This window comes from Vulpes lagopus, chromosome 1, assembly GCF_018345385.1.
Source record: "Vulpes lagopus strain Blue_001 chromosome 1, ASM1834538v1, whole genome shotgun sequence".
In the NCBI taxonomy this organism is placed as follows: domain Eukaryota; kingdom Metazoa; phylum Chordata; class Mammalia; order Carnivora; family Canidae; genus Vulpes; species Vulpes lagopus.
In genome coordinates this window covers 39812472-39835413 of record NC_054824.1, presented here as the reverse complement: position 1 = coordinate 39835413, position 22942 = coordinate 39812472, and the positions used below count along the sequence as shown (strand labels likewise).

Sequence of the window (22942 nt, the reverse complement as noted above, 5' to 3'; positions counted from 1 at the left end):
TAGTCCGGATGTTAGCCGAAATGAAGAGGAATTTCATTATATGAGTCTCTTGGACTGTGGGCTTATGTTCCTGAAGCTTTTAATAATTAGATTGTTTCTGACCAGTTGATTTGGGAGAACATGTGGACGTTGGCTTCTGTGGCCCCAAAGCGTTAAAGGTGCGTTTTTTTTTTTAAAGATCCAGAGATAAAAAAAAAAATCGTAATTTTAGTTAGTTCCGTTGGAGGGCTTCTGCTTCAGCCTTTAAAATAGATACACTATTTTTAGCCAATATGTTTGGGTTTGGAGATCTGATTTATATCTAATGTCTTATAAGTAATCTCATGAGAAAAATGTTTCAGATTTTTTTAAAACAAACTTGCGTTTTGGGAAAAGATCTTCCTTATTTGTAAATTGGTTTGTTTATTCGGTGAAGAATAGGTAGTTTTCCAAAGCAGGAGTCGGTCTGAGAATGTCATTTAAGATTTCTGTTTTTTGACTTAGACTTTTCTTGAAGCTTTACTTTTCCTCCTCAATAGTATATAAATGAGTCACGTTTCAGTAGGCTGATAATGTTTGATTAGACTAAGCCACACAGCATCAGCAAGTCGCTTCAGTGCCATACACCCTAACAGGTACCTGATTACTGGAAGATCATGTGGGAATACTGTAACTAGACCATTTTAAGGAGCACTTTTCAATATTATAGTAACTTGACCTGCCCAACCTTAGATATCCTGTGTAACCATTCAAGTGATGAGTTAAAAATGCCTGATTATTATGATAATATTTCTTTACCTGATACTGATTATGTGTGTGGTTTTTTTTGGGGGGGGACACTGTTCTGTATTGAGCCTCAATTACTCATCACTGCACTAGTAAAACGCTGAAAAATGGGGCCCTCTAAAAGGCCGGAAAAGGAAATGAGCTGCATTTTGGGTAATAAGTAATATGGTTAAAAAGAGATGCTAGTATATATTAAATCTCTTAAAAATTGAATAGTAACAGTTTCAGTAAGTACTTTCATTAGTTATAGAAATAGGTGAAAAATAATTTTTGTTTGAATTTGTCCCCGAACTTTATAAAGTCAGACTTTTACTAATGCGTCCTAAAATAATTTATAGGTTTTGAAAAATCCATTATGTGCCACATGGTAGCATTTTCATTCTCATTTTTTGAAGTGAGGAGAGGAGAATCATGTACTTTTTAAGTTAGAACAAAAATTTTATTCTAGCTGGAGGAAAAGGGAGCTTTAGTTTTGTTCGCTATTGCCACTCGTATTGCCACTGAGGTCCGTAGATACATACTGAATGAATGTTTTTATTTTGGTTTTGTTTGATCTTTTGTTTGTGGGTTTGTTTTTGAGAAACATAGGAAAGTGGAAGAGAGTAGTATCCAGAGTTTCAGGATGCATTGTGATGGGCATGAACTCCAGTCATGATTTGGAAAGATCATTAGTTTTTTCCTTGTTGCTACTAAATCTCAAATAATATTAAAATGATCTTCTAAATTGTTTGACTGTTTTGATCTTCCAGTAAAAAAAAATCACTACGTTTAATTAGTTTATTAGACTTACTCTCATAGTTGCAGTCTTTGAAAAATTTGACATGATTGGGGCCATTGGTAGAATTAAAATTCTGTAAAATTTTTGAGTCTTTGATACAGTCGAACCCTGTTGTAGTCGAACCCTATTGTAGGGCTCTCTTAGTAGAGTTCTTTGCTTGTTAGATGAGTTTAGAGTCATTTTTATATATGACAGGTGACATAGTAAATGTAGTTAGTAAAATTCCCATTAAATGTATTTTCAAAAGACATGCTACAGGTCTTATTCAGCAGCTCAGCTATTATAAAGAGGTTCCATACTGTATATACGTATTAATGTTTTCTTCACTAATAAACTACTTTAAGCTTTTCGTGTATTTTGAAGCTGTTTCTTAGTTAACGCAATTTTCTTTTCTTTCAGAAAATACTTCCCCCACTGCTCTTTGAGAACATGTACCAAAGACCAAAGCCTAGGGCTAAAGATTACCCTGTTTTGTTGACTTATAATAATAGTTGGCAAAGTTATATCATTTGAATTTTGACATTTTTTTACTGAGTCACCAGTGTGTGTTTTCCTGAATTGACATTATTTAGGAAGGAAGGAGAAAAGGATGGTATAGGTGCCAGTTTCCTGATCATGATCCTACACTTACCAGATCTGTTGAGCAAATGGAGAATAAGAACAGGCAGATGGAGCTGCACTTCCTCTCCCTGGCCTCATTTGTGACTCTGTGGGAGTTTTAATGCAGTTCTATTGGTTATTAGTTGGTGGCACTTTATGGAGCAGTGTGAGGATTTAGAGCCCCTTACTAATCTAAAGTTTAGTTTTTAGTATTTAAAGTTTCATTCATGGTTAATACTAGCTTTGATTCTGAACATGAAAATGGGTCTCTTGCCCAGTAAGTTTTGGGTAGTCAAAAACATAAGGTTTTTAAATGCTTATGGGATTGTTTTGTCCCACCTGTCTTGATATTAAGAGGGCAAACTCCTTCCCCAGATCAAGCACTTATTTCTTCATTCCACAGATCTTGACTTGAGGGGACACTGCTAAGCACTATTGGATTATGGGGCTAAAAAATTAGTAAGATCTAAATGAGTTTATTTAGTGAGTACTGCGTTTTGCAAATGTGTAATACCAAATCAATATACTAAGTATTACAACAGTGGTTGTAAGAAGTACTTCCTGCTCTACTTATTTTGGGCTGCTATCCCCATTGCATCTGACTTTTGTCTGTTTGTCTTCATAGTTCCTAGAATGCTGCCTCAAGGCCTTTGCACATATTGTTCTTTCTGCCTAGGATGCTCTCTAACAATTTTTTGCCTGATCAGCTTTATGTACCATACAGTTTCTCCTTAAATGTCTCTTGAAGGGAAAAGATTCTCCCATATTAAGTTAGGCTTCCCTTTATATGTATAAGACACATCCTAAATGTTTTATTACACTTACTACAGTTGTAGTTAAACATTATTTGAGTATTTATTGGGTAATCTGTTTCCCTATTTAATTATAGCTATAAGAGAGAAGAGACCTTGTTTGTCTTGTTCAGGCTTGTATCCCCAGCCCTCTTCGCAATGTGGTAGGTTAATGTAACTCTTCAATGAATGAGTGAATGAGTATACAGAGCTGACAGCAGGCAGCAGGGTATGTGGAAATGGGTTCACATGGGCATGTGGAGTGACTCTGTTAGGAAATATTCATGGGTGTCTTGTTTGTGCTAGGTTCTGAAAGTGGAGTGGGATTTCAGCAGATGGAGAAGGAATCAAAGGGCACAGTTAGCTGCACAGACAAGGTACAGGTGTATAAGAGAACATATGAGGTTTCTGTGTGGCCTTTTTTGAGTAAGCTTTCTCTAAGCATGATCAGATTTGATGGTGGCAAATGAGGAAGAATTGAATTGGTGAGAGATTCCAGGCATGTCACCTAATTATAACAGTAGTCTGAGCAAGGGTATAAGGATCGGAACTCACCTAATGTCATTGTGTTGTAAGTCGGGGTATAGGGCAGGAAACAGAACCACTGTAGCTACTTGAAAGAATAGAGTGTTTACATTGGAAGGGCTGGAGGAGCAAAAATCAGTGAGCCACTCCTGGAGTAATGGTTTCGGGGCCATATACTAATAATACTAATACTAATACTAATACTAATACTAATACTAATACTAATACTAATACTGCTACCATGACTACCACTACTGCCATGGCTGCTTCTCACCCATGAAATTGGTGAACTGATGGGGGAACCAGGACTATGGTTACTGCATCCATTCGATGTCTATTAGACAATTTTGTCAGTTGCCCTTACTGTAGGAAGATGGCGTTTGTTAAACTTGTACCTTCCACGTACAAATAACTTACAGACCTATATCCAACGCTTTGCCAATCAGGGGAGTCTTTTAGCTTTCTAACCTCTTCAAAACATAGAAACATGAAGAGAAGGTTGTGAGACTCAGTCTGAGAGTTCAGTACAAGGCGGTGAGGGTGGAGAACATTTTCATTAAGTATTTGATATTTAAGAGTTCTTGTATAAACTTATTTTTAAAGTAATTCATCCTGGGATGCCTGGGTGGCTCAGCGGTTGAGCCTTTGGCCCAGGGTGTGATCCTGGAGTCTCGGGGTCAAGTCTCAAATCAGGCTCCCTGCATGGAGCCTGCTTCTCTCTCTGCCTGTTTCTGCCTGCTCCTTCTGTGGCTTTCATTAGTAAATAAATAAAATCTTAAAAATAAATAAAGTAATTTGTACTAAAAAAAAGTAAAGTTCACCTTGAGAAAATGATGTTTATGATGATGTTGATGCTTGTGGGATAAATACATATAAACAAAATCTGTGATTACAATTTAGCTAAAGAGACCTGCTGAGATGTGTAGGTGGCTCAGTGGTTGAGTGACTGCCTTTGGCTCAGGGCATGATCCCTGAGGTCCTGGGATCGAGTCCTACGTCGGGCTCCTGCTTCTCCCTCTGCCGATGTCTCTGCCTTTCTCGCTCTGCGTCTATCATGAATAAATAAATAAAATCTTTAAAAAAAAGATTTGTAAGTTTCCCCCAAATGCTAGCCTTCAGTTTGATTGGGTCTATTGTTCTTATAATTCTGTTGATCTTGAGGTTTTCCCTGATGATTATGTGTAGAGCCCTGGTGTCAGAGCTGGAATAGAAACCACTGGTCTCTCTCTGACTCATCACTTTAATACTTAGGCTGCATGTTTTGTTCCCTTCCTTTTTTTCCTTCCCAATTATTTTTATTAGTAATTTTTTAAAGATTAAAATACTCTTTCATTACTTGATTTCAATACAAGGTATATATAGCTCTGTACCAGATATATCAGATATATACAACCTTTATTGACATATAAGGACCTGAACCCATGCTTTCTTTAAGGCAGAGTCAAATGTTTGACATTCTAATTACATATTTTATAAACTCAAGCCTTTTCCTACTGTTGTTACTTCTATGGCTACTGCCTTCTCACTGGATAAAGTCAACTCACTTTTCTTTCCATTTCTCAATAGAAGAGCAAAGAAACTTGTTTGTTGACTGCCTTACATTCTGACCCCTGTAAAGAACTGATTTAACAGATAATATAATTTTGTTGATTAAATCAGTATTTTCGGGATCCCTGGGTGGCGCAGCGGTTTGGCGCCTGCCTTTGGCCCAGGGCGCGATCCTGGAGACCCGGGATCGAATCCCACATCGGGCTCCCGGTGCATGGAGCCTGCTTCTCCCTCTGCCTGTGTCTCTGCCTCTCTCTCTATCTCTCTGTGACTATCATAAATAAATAAAAAATTTAAAAAAAATAAAAAATAAAAAATAAATCAGTATTTTCTGGGCACTACAAAGATTAAGTGTCACATCAAATACTGTTGTGTGTTCTAAAAAGTTTTGGGTATGGTCCACAAACTAGTTAGGGATCTCAATAGACATGAGACAATGATGCATTAAATTCTAGCCTATATGAAGACTTTATTTATTTATTTATTTATTATTTTTATTATTTTTATTTTTTTATATGTAGGCTTTAGATTCATTAAAAGTTTAGTGATGAGAAAGCTCAGTGTGACTTGGAGAAAGTAGGAAGGAGAAGAAGAAGGTTAAGTTTAGAAAAACTTGAAAACTTCAAAAAAACAATAATATTACATGTATATACAGAACTTATATGCTGCTTTCTTCTTGTCAGATGATGTTGTGATACTTCACATACATTCACTTATTTAATCCTCAAAACCACTTTTTGTGGTAATATTATTATTCCACCTTACAAGTGAGGAAACAGACATACAGAATTTAAGTAACTTTCCCAAGGTTATACAGCTAAGAAATGGTAGAGCCAGGAATTTCTTCAGTAACAGAAAAAAATTTTGGATGGCTACTATATTTCAGGCATTCTAGGAGCTGGGGAGGAAACAGAGAACAGGTAGATGAGGTCCAAGCTCTAAAGAATCTACTAATCTGTTAGTTTGTTGGAAGCAGGCCTGGCTTGCAAAGTTGACCCTTGAGGAACCTGGGTTTGGGGAGGATCTCGCTACCCCTAAGTGATGAGTCAGTCAGTGTGTCTTAACTGTACAGTGTGGTTTATGCCAAATGCCTGCTTTCCTTCTGAGAGTCTGGAATTTCCATACATACTAGGCAAGGGTCCCTACCTTGCCCCCCATAGTCTAGACATCAGGTCTCTACTCAGACTCTAATGGGCAGTATTTCACATTTGTCAAAAATCATTACTGAGCCAGTTAAGTGTGTCTGGTGCAACTTCACCAGAAGAGGACACCTGAACATTTGTGCCTGTTTTCTCCTGAACTTTGCTCCATGCACCTTTTTTCTTTGCTAATTATGCTTGGTATCCTTCTACTGTAATAAATAAATTATAATGATGAATATAACTGTATTTTGAGACTTCTGAGTTATCAAATTACCAAGCCTGATGCTGGTTTTGTGAACCTTTCAACACATTTGATAATATGTATTTTTCTCCAGTATATTGTGAGAGTATGTTGGAATATCAGTGTATCTTGGCTAGCTCTCGAACCTAACTTATCAGCAAGGGTATAGCTCAGAGAAGCTGGTATTTTTAGCATTAGAGGTAATTCTGGCCTTACTGGGATGATATGGAAGGTAGGCATCTGGACTCTAGAATCAGGATTTGAATTTAGGAAATCTAACTCTAGAATTATAAACTGCATGTTTGATGGCATGAAAGATAAAAGGCATGCTTTTGCAGTTGAAATTTTGTGATTGAAGAAACTATTGTTGGGGGCTGCCCTGGTGGCTCAGCGGTTTAGCACCGCCTTCAGCTCAGGGTGTGAACCTGGAGACCCAGGATCGAGTCCCACGTCGGGCTCCTTACATGGAGCCTGCTTCTCGCTCTGCCTGTGTCTCTGCCCCTCTCTCTCTGTCTCTCATGAATAAGTAAATAACGATCTTAAAAAAAAAAAAAAAGAAAAACTAATGTTGGGAATAGACTATCACCTTAAAGCTGACAATGTATTTCTCAGAAATGTTATTGCCAAATATGTTCCAGCATGGACAGTGTCACTGTCTTAACTTACCTCTTTGCTTTTAATAGCAGAACTACCATAACTTCGAAATACTGACGTAAAGCAGAGGATTTTTTTTTTTTTTAAATCACTAAACTTTATCCTACATATTGAATCTTTTGACAAATCCTTTAGAGTTGTGTGTGTGTTTTATTTTTTGGTCTTCAATATAGCTTCTTTGCTTTTTTGTTTTCTCTTTCTGCATATCTGTTCTTTGGTGAGTTACTGATTATCTACCATAGGAACAACTTAGTAGAATTGAAGGACCATTGACCTTGATTAAGTTAGTAAAGGTAGGTTTGAGTCCAGCCTTTGCCTCTTGACTTATTCGTGACTGGTTGTCCCTGTCCTCAGTGAGCCTTACTGCAAAGATTTATTTCAACTCTAATGTGGTTTGTGTTCTTTTCTGTCATGTCACTTCTGTGTCAGCTGTGTCAGTATTTACTGTTATTGTTAATTTTTTAAAATTGTATTATTAAGTGTTTATATTTTAGGGCGTTATTGAACTTTGGGTCATGGTTGAACCTATATACTTTTTAAAGGTTTTCACTGATGACTTAGGCTTATCTGAGCAGATTTACTTGATATTATCTTTGATTATCTCAAGCTTTATCATATATTTCACAAGAATATTCCTCATAAATTGGGGCTCCTTTTGTTTGAAACTTTTTCACTTTAATGCAAGTAAGATAAAAGGAACTACCTTCTTTAGTCATCTACTAAAGCCATATGTTAGGACTGTAGACCCATACATTTAGTCATGCATAGTACCATACATACATACTATCTAGTCATACATAGAACCATATAGAAATTTTAAAAATTTCACTTAAAATAGAGCTGTGATAAGATGCTATTGGAAATATGTGCTAATTTCATGTTCATGTACATTTTGAGTGGTAAATATGAGGACTTTGAGAGTCGAAAGGGCAGGGAATTATAAGCTTTCTAGTAATTCTCCATTCTCTTTGCACTTTCCCTCTCCCCTCAACAATTTTTGGTCTCCCTTTCACAAGAGATCCAAGTGATTGGTTTTAGGAGTGATTGATGATAGACTTTCAGACACCTATTACTGATCTTTTGTAAAGAGTGCATTTCAAGGACCAATGATCAGCTTGAACCCAAACTTAAAAAACATAATAAAGGGGATTTTCAAATTTCCGTGGGAGGTTATATTTGGTATAGCTTTATCTTTCAATATAAGAACATTGATTAAAAATTATGATTTAGTCTAGGTTAGATTTTTTTAGTTCATGTATTTCCATTCTTGAAAGTTGTTTTTGATATAAGGTTGATGGTGCATAGTGTCAAAAAACCAGAAGTATGATTTTTGAAGAGAAATGATCACTAGTATATTAATTTCCTACTGGTGCTATAATAAATTATCACAAACTTAGCGGCTTAAAACAACACAAATTACTGTTTTATAGTTCTGGAGGTTAGAATCCAAAGTAAGTCGTAACTGAGCTAAAATCAAAGGTCTTCCTTCTGGAGATCCTAGAGGAGAATCTGTTTCCTCATCTTTTCTAGCTTTTAGAATTCATCTTTGATGTTTGCTTCATGTCCCCTTCCTTCATCTTCAGGTCTCTCTGCTTTTTTGTGCTTCCAGCATTATATCTTCTGTAGCTCTTTTAAGGATGTTTGTGATTACATTGGGTTTACCCGAATAATCTAGGATAATACCATCTCTATGTCCATAACTTAAACACACTTGTAAGTGTCTCTTGCCATGGAAGGTCACATATTTGCAGATTAGAGGAATTGGAACACGGACATCTTTGGGGATTACTATTCTGCTTGCCACAAGTGGATTTGTGATAAAAATTATATATTGAACCTAGATTTTTATCATAGGTACTGCTCTGGATGGCACTTAATATGGCATAGGATGGTGAAGTTAATACATTGCAAATTAGTCTTTCTTACAGGATTTATTTAAAGATTTTATTTATTTATTAATGAGAGACACAGAGAGGCAGAGACATAGGCAGAGGGAGAAGCAGGCTCCCCTAGGGAGTACGATGCAGGACTCGATCCCAGGACCCCGAGGTCACAACCTGAGCCAAAGGCAGATGCTCAGCCACTGAGCCACTCAAGTGCCCCCTTACAGATATTATTTTAAAAATATATGCATGCAAGAGTCATTTCACAGGCTCTTTGCATCACTTTGATTTATGTAGAAAATCTTTAGAAATTTACCAAAAAAGATATTACAATCAATAATTGAGTTTCATTAAGGTTAATATAGAAAAATTAACCATTTCTGTATACCAGCAACAAACAACTGGAAGTTGTAATGAAAATTATTTACAATAGCATAAACATATGAAAACTTGGGGATAAATTTAACAAAATGCATCCAAGATTTGTATACCAAAACTTACTAAAGATTGCTGAGAGAAATTTAAAAATACATAAAGAAATGGAGAGAGATACTATGTTCATAGATTTAGAGGATGTAATTTTTTATTTTTTAGAGAGAGAGCTGGGGGGTGGAGGGGCAGAAGAGAATCTTAAGCAGTTTCCATGCCTAGCATAAAGGCAGACATGGGACTCAGTTTCATGACCCTTAGATCATAACCTGAACCCAAATCAAGAGTTTGACACTTAACCTGCAGAGCTATCCAGGCGCCTCTGTCAGGTGCCATCTTTATGTCAGTTCTCTCCAAATCAATCTGTAGACCCAACATGATCCTAGTCAGAATCCTAGAAGATAGTTTTGTTGAAACTGACAAGCTGATTCTAAAATTATAAAGAAATGCAAAGAAGCCTCCAAAAATCTAAACAATTTTGAAAAACAAAAAGAATATTGGAGTTTTTATAAAACCTGACTTCAATAGTTATTATAAAGCTATTGTAATCAAGGCAATGTGGTATTGGTGTAGGACAGAAATATCAATAGAACATAATAATCAAGAAGTAGACTCATGTCAAAGATCAGTTAATTTTTAACAGAAATGTTAAGGTAATTCAAAAAGGAAAGGATAGTCTTTTCAGTGACAACAAAAGAATGTATTATGACCATTATCTCACACCATGTACAAAAATTAGCATGAAATGGATAATAAAACTAAATTTATGAGCTAAAACTAGCTCATAGAAGCTCATTTAGCTTCTTCCAGAAGAAGACATAGGAGAAAGAGAAAGCCTCTGGGTTCTTGGTTAAGCAAAGATTTCTTGGGTAAGACACAAAAGCACAATCTATAAAAATAAAATTAAGAAATAGACCTCACCAAAATTATAAACTTTGCTTTTCAAAAGATAATGTTAAAATGAAAAAGAAAATCATAATTGGAAAGAAAATATTATATCTGATAAGGGCTTTCTTTTAGAATATTTAAAGAAATATTATAATTTAGTAAGATAAAACTTGAATGTTCATAGCATTTTTATTCATAATTGACGGTGGAAACAATTCAAATACCCACCAGTTAGTAAAAGAACAAACTGGTACATCATACAATGGTATAATATTTTGCAATATGTAGGAGCAAAGTAGTGAGACAGTAACATGGATGAATCTTAAAGATGTTATGCTTAGTGAAGAGATCCATACACAAAAGACTATATGTGATTCCAGTTATGGAATTCTAGAAAGGTAAAACTTACAGGGACAGAAAATAGATGGGTGGTTGCTATGGCTTGAGGGTGAAGGTGGTTTGCTATTTTTTAAAAGTAAAATGCTGTACCAGTATATTTTATTCATTATTGTTTTGTTCATTATTCATCCATTTGCTGTAGATTATATAGCAGTTTCTCAGTTATTTTATTTGGATCTATGCAGTATATCCACTACTAAAGTTATTTTGCTTTTCCACAAAAATGAAATTAATGGTCTGAATAAGAGTTTGCAAAAGCAATATTCTTCTTGGTAGTGGCTTAAAAGATGATGGATTCTTGACTGGTGCCCTTTTTTTGGTTAATCTTTTTTTTATTTTTTGTTTTTATTTTATTTTTTTATAAATTTATTTTTTATTGGTGTTCAGTTTGCCAACATATAGAATAATACCCAATGCTCATCCCATCAAGTGCCCCCCTCAGTGCCTGTCACCCAGTCACCCCACCTCCCCTTCTGCCACCCCTAGTTCGTTTCCCAGAGTTAGGAGTCTCTCATGTTCTGTCTCCCTCCCTGATGTTTCCCACTCATTTTTTCTCCTTTCCCCTTTATTCCCTTTCACTATTTTTTATAGTCCCCAAATAAATGAGACCATATAATGTTTGTCCTTCTCCGATTGACTGATTTCACTCAGCATAATACCCTCCAGTTCCATCCATGTCAAAGCAAATGGTGGGTATTTGTCATTTATAATGGCTGAGTAATATTCCATTGTATACATAAACCACATCTTCTTTATCCATTCATCTTTCGATGGACACCGAGGCTCCTTCCACAGTTTGGCTATTGTGGACATTGCTGCTAGAAACATCGGGGTGCAGGTGTCCCAGAGTTTCATTGCATCTGAATCTTTGGGGTAAATCCCCAACAGTGCAATTGCTGGGTCGTAGGGCAGGTCTATTTTTAACTCTTTGAGGAACCTCCACAGTTTTCCAGAGTGGCTGCACCAGTTCACATTCCCGCCAACAGTGTAAGAGGGTTCCCCTTTCTCCACATCCTTTCCAACATTTGTGGTTTCCTGCCTTGTTAGTTTTCCGCATTCTCACTGGTGTGAGGTGGTATCTCATTGTGGTTTTGATTTGTATTTCCCTGATGGCAAGTGATGCGGAGCATTTTCTCATGTGCATGTTGGCCATGTCCATGTCTTCCTCTGTGAGATTTCTGTTCATGTCTTTTGTCCATTTCATGATTGGATTGTTTATTTCTTTGGTGTTGAGTTTAATAAGTTCTTTATAGATCTTGGAAACTAGCCCTTTATCTGATATGTCATTTGCAAATATCTTCTCCCATTCTGTAGGTTGTCTTTTAGTTTTGTTGACTGTATCCTTTGCTGTGCAAAAGCTTCTTATCTTGATGAAGTCCCAATAGTTCATTTTTGCTTTTGTTTCTCTTGCCTTCGTGGATGTATCTTGCAAGAAGTTACTGTGGCTGAGTTCAGAAAGGGTGTTGCCTGTGTTCTCCTCTAGGATTTTGATGGAATCTTGTCTCACATTTAGATCTTTCATCCATTTTGAGTTTATCTTTGTGTATGGTGCAAGAGAGTGGTCTAGTTTCATTCTTCTGCATGTGGATGTTTTTTGGTCAAATCTATTGGAATACTAATAAGTACTTTAGAAACTGTGAAAATTGCTGGTTTAGCTTTTTGTTTTTCTTGAGGAGTTGTGTTATTTATCTATAGCTCTGAAGTTCCTTATGGCATCTTTATAACTTAAGTTCTTCAGTGCCTTTAAAGTGCAGTATTTTCTGCTAGGCACTGTGATAATTTATAGGGAACAAATCATATACAGTCTGTAGACAAGTTTGTCATATTATTAGTTAAAAGAATGCTACATAAGTACTTTTAGCTCCAGGGAGGTGTACAACTTTTTGCCTCTATGATACTGGGATATTTAATTCTGAGACCAGTGACTCCACCTCCTAGGACTTGGAAATCATTATTTGGGGGAAATTCAAATCAAGAAGTCTCTGATTTTTTTTTTAAAAGATATTCATTTATTTATTTTAGAGAGAGTGCAAGCAGGGAGAGATGCAAAGGGAGAGGGAGAGAGTCTCAAACAGACTCCCCACTGAGTGGGGAGCCCAATGCAGGGCTGGATCTCATAACCCTGAAATCATGATCTGAGCCAAAACCAAGAGTCACACAACTTAATTGAGCGACCCAGGTGCCCCAGGATATCCTTGATTTTAATGGCTTCATATTTAGCCAAAATAAGTCATAAATTTTTATAACTTTTTTTTTTATAAATGAAGCAGTGTTTTCTCAAATTTGCTTTCTATTAATAATTCTTTTGCTGTTGTTGAGTAATATAGTTTTGATCTCAAAAGAGCAGTCTTTTTTCTGAGATTAGTTTGCCCCAATCTAGTGTTCATGATAGATAGATAGACATATATTTGAATAGATAAGTCAGGACAAAGTTGTGAATTATATTTGATGGCAAACAGTGGAGCATGAACTTGATCCAGTAGATAATAGGATCCTTCACCGATGCACTGTATTTTTGCGAAAAACCAAACTCTGTATACTGAGTAAAACAAAGCAGAAATATGATTTTATTATAAGGCATTTGCCCTGCAAGTCGGGAAAGCGAAGGCTATGGGAGTAATGGGTTCAGAGTTGCTAGCAGACTAAGAGATTTTTATGGGATAAATATAGAAGTTACTTGGCTTTTTCAGCTGATTGGCTGCCTAGTGGTCTTCTTTCTTACTTGGATCTGGGTAGCTGAGTTGGGAATAAGGAAGTCCAGAGAATGAACAGACTTGGTCTTTGATGATTGGCTGATGTCCTCTACTTATTTCTGAGAAGAGCTGTAAATTCCTGTAAAATTAGGATAAGTTTCCTTTATGCATTGGTATTGATTGTCTTGATTTTTTTCCTTGACATAAGTGACTCCATTTTGGTTTGATCGTATACCTTCTATAGAGTATGAAATTGCATTTTATATAGGTGGTTAGATTTTAAAATCAGCATTGACTGGGCTTTAAAACCGCTTAAAGACTGTATATATGATTTTTTTGTCTTCAACTGTGTATAATTTTGAAAACAGGAATTTCATTTCTTCAAAATAATTAAGCTTCATTAGAGGAGAGAAACAAAGGAAAGTTTCTGCATTTCAGACTGTTCTATTTAAAGTTAAATGCTATCCTTAATGGTGAATGGGCTTAGGTGAATATTTTTTAGCTATTTCTCCTTGACAGCATTTTGATGTATAGTTTTCTTTTTAAATTGAGATAAAAATTAATTAATTAATTTGAGGGAGGGAGAGAGAGAGAGAGCGCACACATGAACATGAGGTGGAGGGGAAAGGAGCAGAAAGAAGGACAAGTGGGCTCCCTGCTGAGCAGGGAGTCCCATGCAGCATTCCTTCCTAGGACCCTGAGATCACTACCTGAGCTGAAGTCAGAAGCTTAACTGACTGAGCCACCCAGGCACCTCACCCACCCCCTGTATTGTGCACAGTTTTAATATTAAACTTGTATAATCTTAATAAATGTTATATTAATAGGATTGTGATGACTATTACATGATGTAATGTATGTGACACATATAAAGTTTGATAGGGTAGGAAGTCAGTAAATGTTGGATTTGAATCTTAAATCTTGCATGATTAGACCTACAAACATTTTTGTTTCCTTTTTTCCTCCAGTTACTTTATTTTTATTATTATTTTTTATAGTTTTGTATTAAGTTTTTCATTTTAATTCCAGTATATTTAACGTACAGTGTTATATTAGTTTCAGGTGTACAGTATAGTGATTCAGTAATTCTGTACATTACTCTGCTCATCATGAGTGTACTCTGTAATCCCCATCACATATTTCACCCATCTCTCCACCCACCGTCCCCTCTGGTGACCATTAGTTTGTTCTCTATAGTTAAGAGTGATTCTTAGTGTGTGTGTGTGTGTGTGTCTCCTTTTTTCTTTGCTCATTTGTTTTGTTTCATAAATTACAGATGTGTGAAATCATAGGGTACTTGTTCTTACTGTGACTTATTTCACCTAGCATTATGTTCTCTACCTCTTCCAATTACTTTTTAAGAGAATTATCCAAGGTTTCAGGTATAAGGAACTCCTTCCTTCAGATTTTCCCTAAGTTTTATTGTTGTAAAATTTTTCTGTATTAACTTCTTGATGTAATTATTGTAGGAAGTAAAAAAACAAAACAAAACCCTAAAGTATCCAAATATTTGTTATAGACACATTTTCTTCTTTGTAATGTGGTTTCCTTTCTATTTGCATTAAATTATTTTTATAAGCAAAGGTTACTAGTCTATTCTTGCTATTACTCTTCCCATATTGTCAGATTAAAACAAATGTTTTTTCACTGTGGAAATTCTGTTCAACTATTGTACAGAAGTACTTTCCCTTCCATTGTTTATTTACTGAAAATTAGTTGTTATCTGGGCTTTGTTTTTTAGTGGAGACAATGATTTTACTTCCCGTAGATAAGACAAGGCTATCAGGTGATTGCCTTCTTTTTTCTTTGCCTTTTATTTCTTGTCCCAAATTGGGACAATTATACTTTTGACTGCTTTTTAATTTACTTGGTAAAGTATGCCCGTAAATAACAGGAAACAAAGGTTTTTACCTAAAATAAATGTTTATCTAGCTTTCAAAAAAGTAAAGAGTGCTTCCAGTTTCTACCCTGGTTTCAAGACCAGAAGGATCAAGTTGCCACTCCATCCTAACAAGTAAAAAGCCTCGCAAACTGAAAAATCAACATCTCTTCTTAGTTCAGAGAAATGAGGTCACAGGGCAAATTGCTGTTCCCCAAAAAGGAGAGATCAGTGAATATAGAGAAATAGAGAATAGAGAGAACTCAGTCAAACTCTGTGGGAACCACAACTGGGTAGGAAAAAACTGTAATTGACAAATTGCTAGAGGCTCACTGTGGACTAATCAGAGTCAAAAACTACAGGGGGTCATGGTTGTGGGGAAGGAACTCACTCATATTTTTGTGAGTTTTACTTCCAGGAGCTTAACACAGTGAATATGGGAGAAAAATCTAATGCTTCTGGCAGGGGAAGGAGAAAAGGAACCATTTTGAAATACACTGAGCATTCCGTTCTTAGTAAGATCTGCCCTCTGGAGAAACTATTTAACTAGAGGTGGACTGACTCGGGGGAAGGGAAATAGCTAACTCTAGCCACCTTTAGCCTTTCACAGGAAAGAAGGGAAATGCCAGTTCCAGCCTACTGTATGATAGGAGGCACAATGATATTTGTGAAACTCACAGGAGAGAGGCAGAGGCTCACTGAAAGACTATGACCTAATCATAGAACTTTGGGATGCTTCCCACTACATTACTAGAACTATTTACAACAGTTACGTTCATCTAATATATCATTTCTAGGGGTCTAGGAAAAATTACAAGGCATACTAGAAGGCAAAAAAAAAAAATAGTTGAGGTTCTTAAATTTCACAGTGAAAAGTTTCAGATAACAAAACTATGGCTTTAAGCTGCCAGTTATACCTTGTGAGATCTAAATATAATTAGAAAAACATGTAAAAAGTTTTTCATGTATTTAAGTGAATGTGTAAAATATATATATGTATATATATATATATTTCCTATATAAATGGCTAAAGTTACATTATGTTCAATTTGAGTAAACTTGTTTACATCAAATCTGTTCCATCCTCTTCTAGTTTCAAAGGTTCTGAAATTTTTGAAGAGTATTCATCTCAAATAATAGTTACCCCAGAGCTAAGGGCCAGATCTTCAAACCATTCCCACTCAACTGAGCTATAATCTTTATGGTAGATCTCCAATACTCATATTCAGATTATTTTCAGAATTCACAATATCATGTCACTGAACATTATATTGATCAGTGACAGTTCATATATGTGCCCCTTGAAAATATTTTATTTTTAAAAAATTTTCTTTATTTACTTGAGAGAGAGAGAGAGAGAGAGAGAGAGATTCAAGAGAGGAACAAACAGTGGGGAGAGGGAGAAGCAAGCTTCCCATTGAGCAGGGAGCCCTTGGGGCCCATTCCCAGGACCCTGGGATCATGACCTGAGCCGAAGGCAGATGTTTAACTGACTTGAGCCACCCAGATGCCCCTCTTGAAAATATTTTAAAGTAGAGGTTGTGATTATACTTTATATTAAACGTGGGTTCAATATTTCTTTACAGAGTCAATGATATGAAAAAAGTTGGGAGGGGACTCTTCTAAGATGAAAGGAACTTAGGGGATATAACTAACCACAGTCCCTGGTCCTTGAGAGGATACTTTTTGAAAAAGATCTTTACAAAAAAATTCTGAGGGGAATCATAGTTGTGGAAAATTGATAAATATTAGATGACACTGAGACCTTATTGTTAATTTTAGTTGGTGTGATAATGTGGTTATGGGGAGAAAATTTATATTTTTTAGAGGCTCATACTAAAAATGTTAGAGGTGGTATCGTGATGTCTGAAATGACCATACTTCATAAAAAATGAAAATTTGGCAGAATCTTAACAGTTGTTGAGTGTGGACAGTGGGTATGTGGGTATTCACTATACCATTCTTTCTTTCCGTTCTGTGTTTGGAAATTTTTGATAATAAAAATTAAGAAAAAAAATGTTAGTTTTTGTGTTTAAGGAATAAACTCAAGCTACCAATAAGTAAGGGGTCTCTTCTGCATATAAAAAAATGTTCAATTCTCCTTGGTCTGCAGGGTTGTTCTTTTAATTTTTTTTTTTTCCCAAGTGGAAGACTAGCATTAATTAACTAGTCTTGACTGTTTCTGGACATTTAGTTAATTTTATACTGAATAACTGTTTTTCAATATGTATCAACTAATCTTAACATGCTCAGGGCCTGTGTAAGCATACAGAGAGAACAAAAATTTTTTAAAAACTCAAACTACAAATTACAAGGATAGTGTGATTAAGGAATAATTACATTAACTATTGGCTCTTTATGATAGGCCCTTAATCATTTTAGGATACTGGTCAGAAAATTTTGTGGAGCTGTTTTAGTGCCGTGTAGCTGTTGTTAAAAAGCATTTGAAAATGCAGTAATGAATGTTCTAATTTTACTTTTCCCATCATCCTGTTTTTCAAGAACACATTGAAAAGAGCTGCCATAGACCATGAAAATACACTAGAACCTCTAATGCTAATCACTATTTTGGATTTTATCCAAGGGTTACTTAAGGAAGTATTCATTTCACTGATATTTTATGAACAGCAATTATGTGTAAGGCACAACTGCTAATTGCCGTATGAATTGAAATTGCATAAGGTGTGTGAATCCTGACCCTAGGGCTTAATGTGTTATTTAGAACTTTCCATTTGAAGGCATAGAAACAGAACTAGAATTAAGCAAAATAGCATTGGGCATTGGGTTTTTAATTTTTTTATCAGAAGAAGAGGGCAGACTTGCCTCATATGACTCAATTCTTGAATCTCTTTTCTGTTTGTATTCACTCCCTTGCCAATCTCATCCAGTCTTTTACAGTATTGACTGTAAGTCGCCTCCCAGTTGTATATATTCAGACCAGAAGACCTTGCCCTAGAACTCCAGGCTGATACATCGAGTTGCATGTGGTTGTGCATTCAGGGATTTTTGTCTTTTTTTGTTTCTGGGTCTTAGTACTAGGTAACTACTTATTGAATGAATAAATGAGGAGGGAGCAAAGTATGCTGGGCACAAGAATAATGTATATTTGTCAGTTTAAGACATTATCTACAAAAGATAACCAACCATAATACAACTGATATAGTAAAAGCTAATTTCTCTCCGTGGACTTAGAAATATTACATCGGTGTTGGAAGGACTTTGGTGATTCTCTTTCTGGAAAATAAGACCTTATCCAGTATTTCTCTTTTCCTACCTTTTTCTCATTTAGCTTATGCAAAACTTCGTTTTATCAGATTTATAAAAGCCACTGACTTTGAATGCTGTAAGCATATACTCTTTTTGTATGTTTATAATGTGAAGGGTGGTAAATTCTGCGTTCTTGTGCTTAACCAATGTGTAATGGTACAGTGAGAAATGGTTTCATATTAAGTATTTACTTAGGTAGGTTTTTTAAACACAGATTTGACAATAAATGTAAACATGTTTCAAAACTTAGAATGCTGTTGGTGTCTGAGATGTTATCTAAAAGCAAATGTTATCTCATGAGATAAATCTGTAAATAGTGCTGAGAATAGCTTTAAAAAGAGGGATTTTTGTAAATACTGGATATCTTTGCGCTTGAGAGGGCAATGTTGCAAATACAAAAAGCACTAGAATATTTGTGAAAGAGTAAACAAAATAATCCTCGATAGCTATAATAGGCTTGCTCAAAGTTTTGAACTTTTAAGCTGAGTTTTTGAATAATGCTTTGTTACCTGAACAAAGTAAGAAGGTTTGACAAGGCTTAAACTTTAGGATGGACAGGTGAAACATGGATTGTTAATTCTTAAAATTAAGGTTCATGAAATGAACCATAAAATGAAACCATTTTATTCTGTACCATCCTGATGACTATTGAATCCTCAGATTATTACCAGTGTTTAATTTCTTTGCCAGAGTAAGTCAGCATTTGAAAAATGGCAGAGGAGTGCTTTTTTTGTAGTTTTTATAGATTTTAAAGTTTTTCAGTGTCCTTGTGATATTTTGAACTTATTTACAGCTTTTTCCAAAGCTTAAGTAATAAGTATTTTTTAAAAATTTATATATAATGACTTTTGTTCTACAGTTTTCTTCTAGTTGACTGTGTGTTGGCAGATTCATTGCTGTTATCCTTGAGAGGACACTAGTTTAAGAGCTAAAAGCATAGGCTTTGAACAAGGCTGACTGCTCTGGGTTAAAATCTCCATTCTCCCTTTGCTACCTCAGCAATTTCTTTCTTTTTCTCTCCTTCCCTCTCTTTTCTTTCTCCCCTCCCTCCTTTACTTGTAGTGGGAGTGTGGTATTTAAACTTTCTAAACCACAGTGTCATTATATGTATAATGGCCATACCTGTTGTCGCATAGGAGAGTTATCTGAGTTTGTGAAGTAATGTCTGGTGCAAAAAAAGGGTTTGATAAATGAGTAGGAGTGTGATAATTTATGTCAGGTCTTGTGGGGGGGGGTTGTTTATTTGTTTTAAAGCACTTATAGTCATTTAGTAATTTTTTTACTTTGCAGGAAGCATTTGTGAATTGTATTTTGTTTGGTAAATAATGTAATTGAGTAGATTCTGAGCACAAGAGTACTTTATGGAAGTCTCAGGAAAAGAAGGTAGTTATTATTTTTTTTAACCTTTTATGTGCTGGTTCACTAGACAATCAGAAGTATGCAACAGAAGCCCTGCCTTGCCCTTTAGAAGCCTTTAAGGAGACAGGCAGGTCTTGATATATATATCACGTGATACATTAATATAGTTTTTATGCTTATATATATATATTTGTGTGTGTATGTATTTGTTCTGGATACCTATGTGGAAGGAGTAGTGCAAGTATTAAGTGTTATAGAAGTTCAAAGAAAGTAAAAATCACCAAGAGCAGGAGTTGGGGAAGGCATTTGACTAGAGAGAGAGTTCTTGAGGTAGAGGAGAATCAGACTTAAAGAAGAGTGGCAAGGTTGTTCTAGTAGAAATTCTGAGTTGGACAGGTTTGTCCATATATTTAGTGCAAAGGCTTTTCACATTTCCGGAAGCAGATATAGGTACTAGGCAGAAATTTAGGAGAGGGGATAGACAAAGGAGTGATTGTTGCTTTGGGAATCTTTTGTGTGGAATGTTTGCCAAAGCCATGTGAGTGGATTAGATACTTGCAGACGGTCAGTGACCAAGATGGGGCAGGCAGTAGTTGGAAATAGAATCATTGAAGGATCAAATAGTGGCCTGCAGGGAAAACCAGGACAGAGAAGCTTTAGGAGAAGAGGGCTTTCAGAAGGGGATATAGTCAGGAAAATTAAATGCAGGAGGTAAAAATGATTAGAAAAGAGCATTTAATTTTGGAAGACATTAAAAATGTTTTCTAAGCTCTTTATAAAAGTGTTTTGTTGTGAAACCGTTTCAGAACCTGTTTTCTGTCCTCTGTAACAGTGTGAGTCAAGAAAGTGAGTCTTTAGTATGTTGGGACCATTTCTCAAGGCTTTCTGAGGCAAACATTTGCCTTTTTTTTTTTTTTTTAAAGTACCTTTGCCAAATTTCTTTCTTGTTTTTGGCATTTGGTTTACTTTTGAAACAAATACTTTTTTTCCCCATGGAATTGTGGGAAAGAATACTTTTTATATTCTATGAGGAAAATTCTTTAGAGTTTATTTTGAGGACCAAGTACTATTGTTAATATATATATGTAAATGGCTTTGAAAATAAGATTTGACTGACGTTTTATTCATCAGTGTTACTTTGTTTTGGCTGAAAGATTATAGTCAACTCTTGAATCAACTGATAACATTGGCATAAACTTGTTTCTGAGGAGACCTGTCAGTTTATTTTTGGAAAATATGCTTAGAAGTACACTTCTTTTTGTGTAAGTTAATATACTAATGTCTTTTGATTCGGTACTATTGTACTTAGACATTTGAAATTGGCTTGAGGTGTTTGTAACATATATCTGCCCTCTGCTGGTGAAAATGCATTATTGCTCCTACCTCAGTAGCTTCAGTAATTTATTCCAATGAAGCAATACTAATAGTGGCCATAAAATTACACTTAGGAAAAATGCATTTGTCGTTTGAAAGGAATATATTTTCTTTAGGGCATTCCTGTACGATGGTTTATTCTGCCCCAAAAGCCAGTAGTGTTGTGGGTGAGAAATACCCACTACATTGATGATTATTTTTACATCGTGTATTTTTATATTCTTTTAAAACATTTTTTGGAAGTTTTAGATCTACTCTAATGTGGTAGCCAGTAGCCATATTTGCTACTTAACTGAAGTTAAATTATCAGTTCCTTGTTCCCACTAACCACATATAAGTGCTTAATAGCCACCTGTGGCTAGTAGTTACCCTGTAGGACAGTGCAGATTAAAGAATGTTTCCATTTCACAGGAAATTCAATCAACAGTGTTATTCTAATATTTAAAATTTAAATAACAAGGATTATTATTTTAATGAAGTAATTATTCTTAAATTTGCAGTGAATTTCTTTCTTTCCCATATACCTTTTCCAGATAAACAGTTACCAATAAGGAACCTCAGTTAACTAAGAGAATCTCTTTAGTAGGATTTTGCTTTAAGATTTTTTTGTACCATATAATTTATTGTACCATATATATATATATGTATATACACACACTTGCCAAATGATTAGAGTACAGTTTTCTCATGGTAGAGCAGCGTGAACATTTCTCGTGTTTTCATTCTCTGTTTGGAAGATTAAAGTTAAGTTAAAAATAATGGTCATATTTTTTTCTGTTACTAATTGAGGTACTAGCTTCTTTCTCCCTTTGGTATGTGTTTAGGTGGAAGAAAGGCTAAAAGTCAGAGCATATGTAGGGAAATTCAGATTTTATGACAGGGTGAATCATAGTTTAATGGATGTTGGTTGATTTAAAAAATAGACATTTTTCCAGTTTTCTCTAATGGTGACATCTTGCAAAACTATAGGTGTTATAACCAGCATATTGACATCTGTAGAATCATCCAATTTTACTGTGATTTCTACAGTTTTGCTTATACTTGTGTCTGAATGTATATATATGTGTATATATTTATTTCTGTACAGTTTCATCATGTATAGATTCATATATCTGCCGCCACAGTACAGTTCCATCACCACTAGGATCTCTTATATTGCCTTTTTATGATCACACACATCTTCCTCCCATTTCTCATCCCCTCCCATCCCTAACCTCTGGCAAGTGTTAATCTGTTTCCCATTTCTAAAACTTTGTCATTTCAAATATATTACATAAATAAAACCATATGATATTTTGGAATTGGCTTTTTTTACTCAGTGTTATCCTTTGGAGATTTGTCCAAGTGGTTGCATGTATTAATAGTTCTTTCCTATACATTAATAAGTAGAATTTTATACTATGTATGTTTATGCAGCATAGTTTGTTTAACCATTCACCTGCTGAAGCACCTCTGAGCCATTTCTAGTTTTTGACTATTATGAGTAAAGCTGTAAATTTGTGTACAGGTTTTCTGTGACGTAAGTTTTCATTTCTTTGTTAAGTGCCCATAGTACAATTACTAGGTGGTATGGTAATGACACACTTAGAATCATAAAAAAAAAACTGCAAAGCTTTTCCAGATGGCTGTATTTTACTTTCACACCAGCAATATATGAGTGGTCCATTGTTTTCATATCTTTTCTAGCATTTGGTGTTGTCACTGTTTTTTACTTTAGCCATTGTTGG

General features: G+C 35.3%; 1 protein-coding gene across 3 annotated transcripts in view; it reads left to right on the top strand.

The window, feature by feature from the left end:
- Positions 1-22942, top strand: part of SMAP1 (small ArfGAP 1) — a 175270-nt gene that overhangs the window by 1009 nt on the left and 151319 nt on the right. The gene's annotated exons all lie outside the window — the stretch shown is intronic.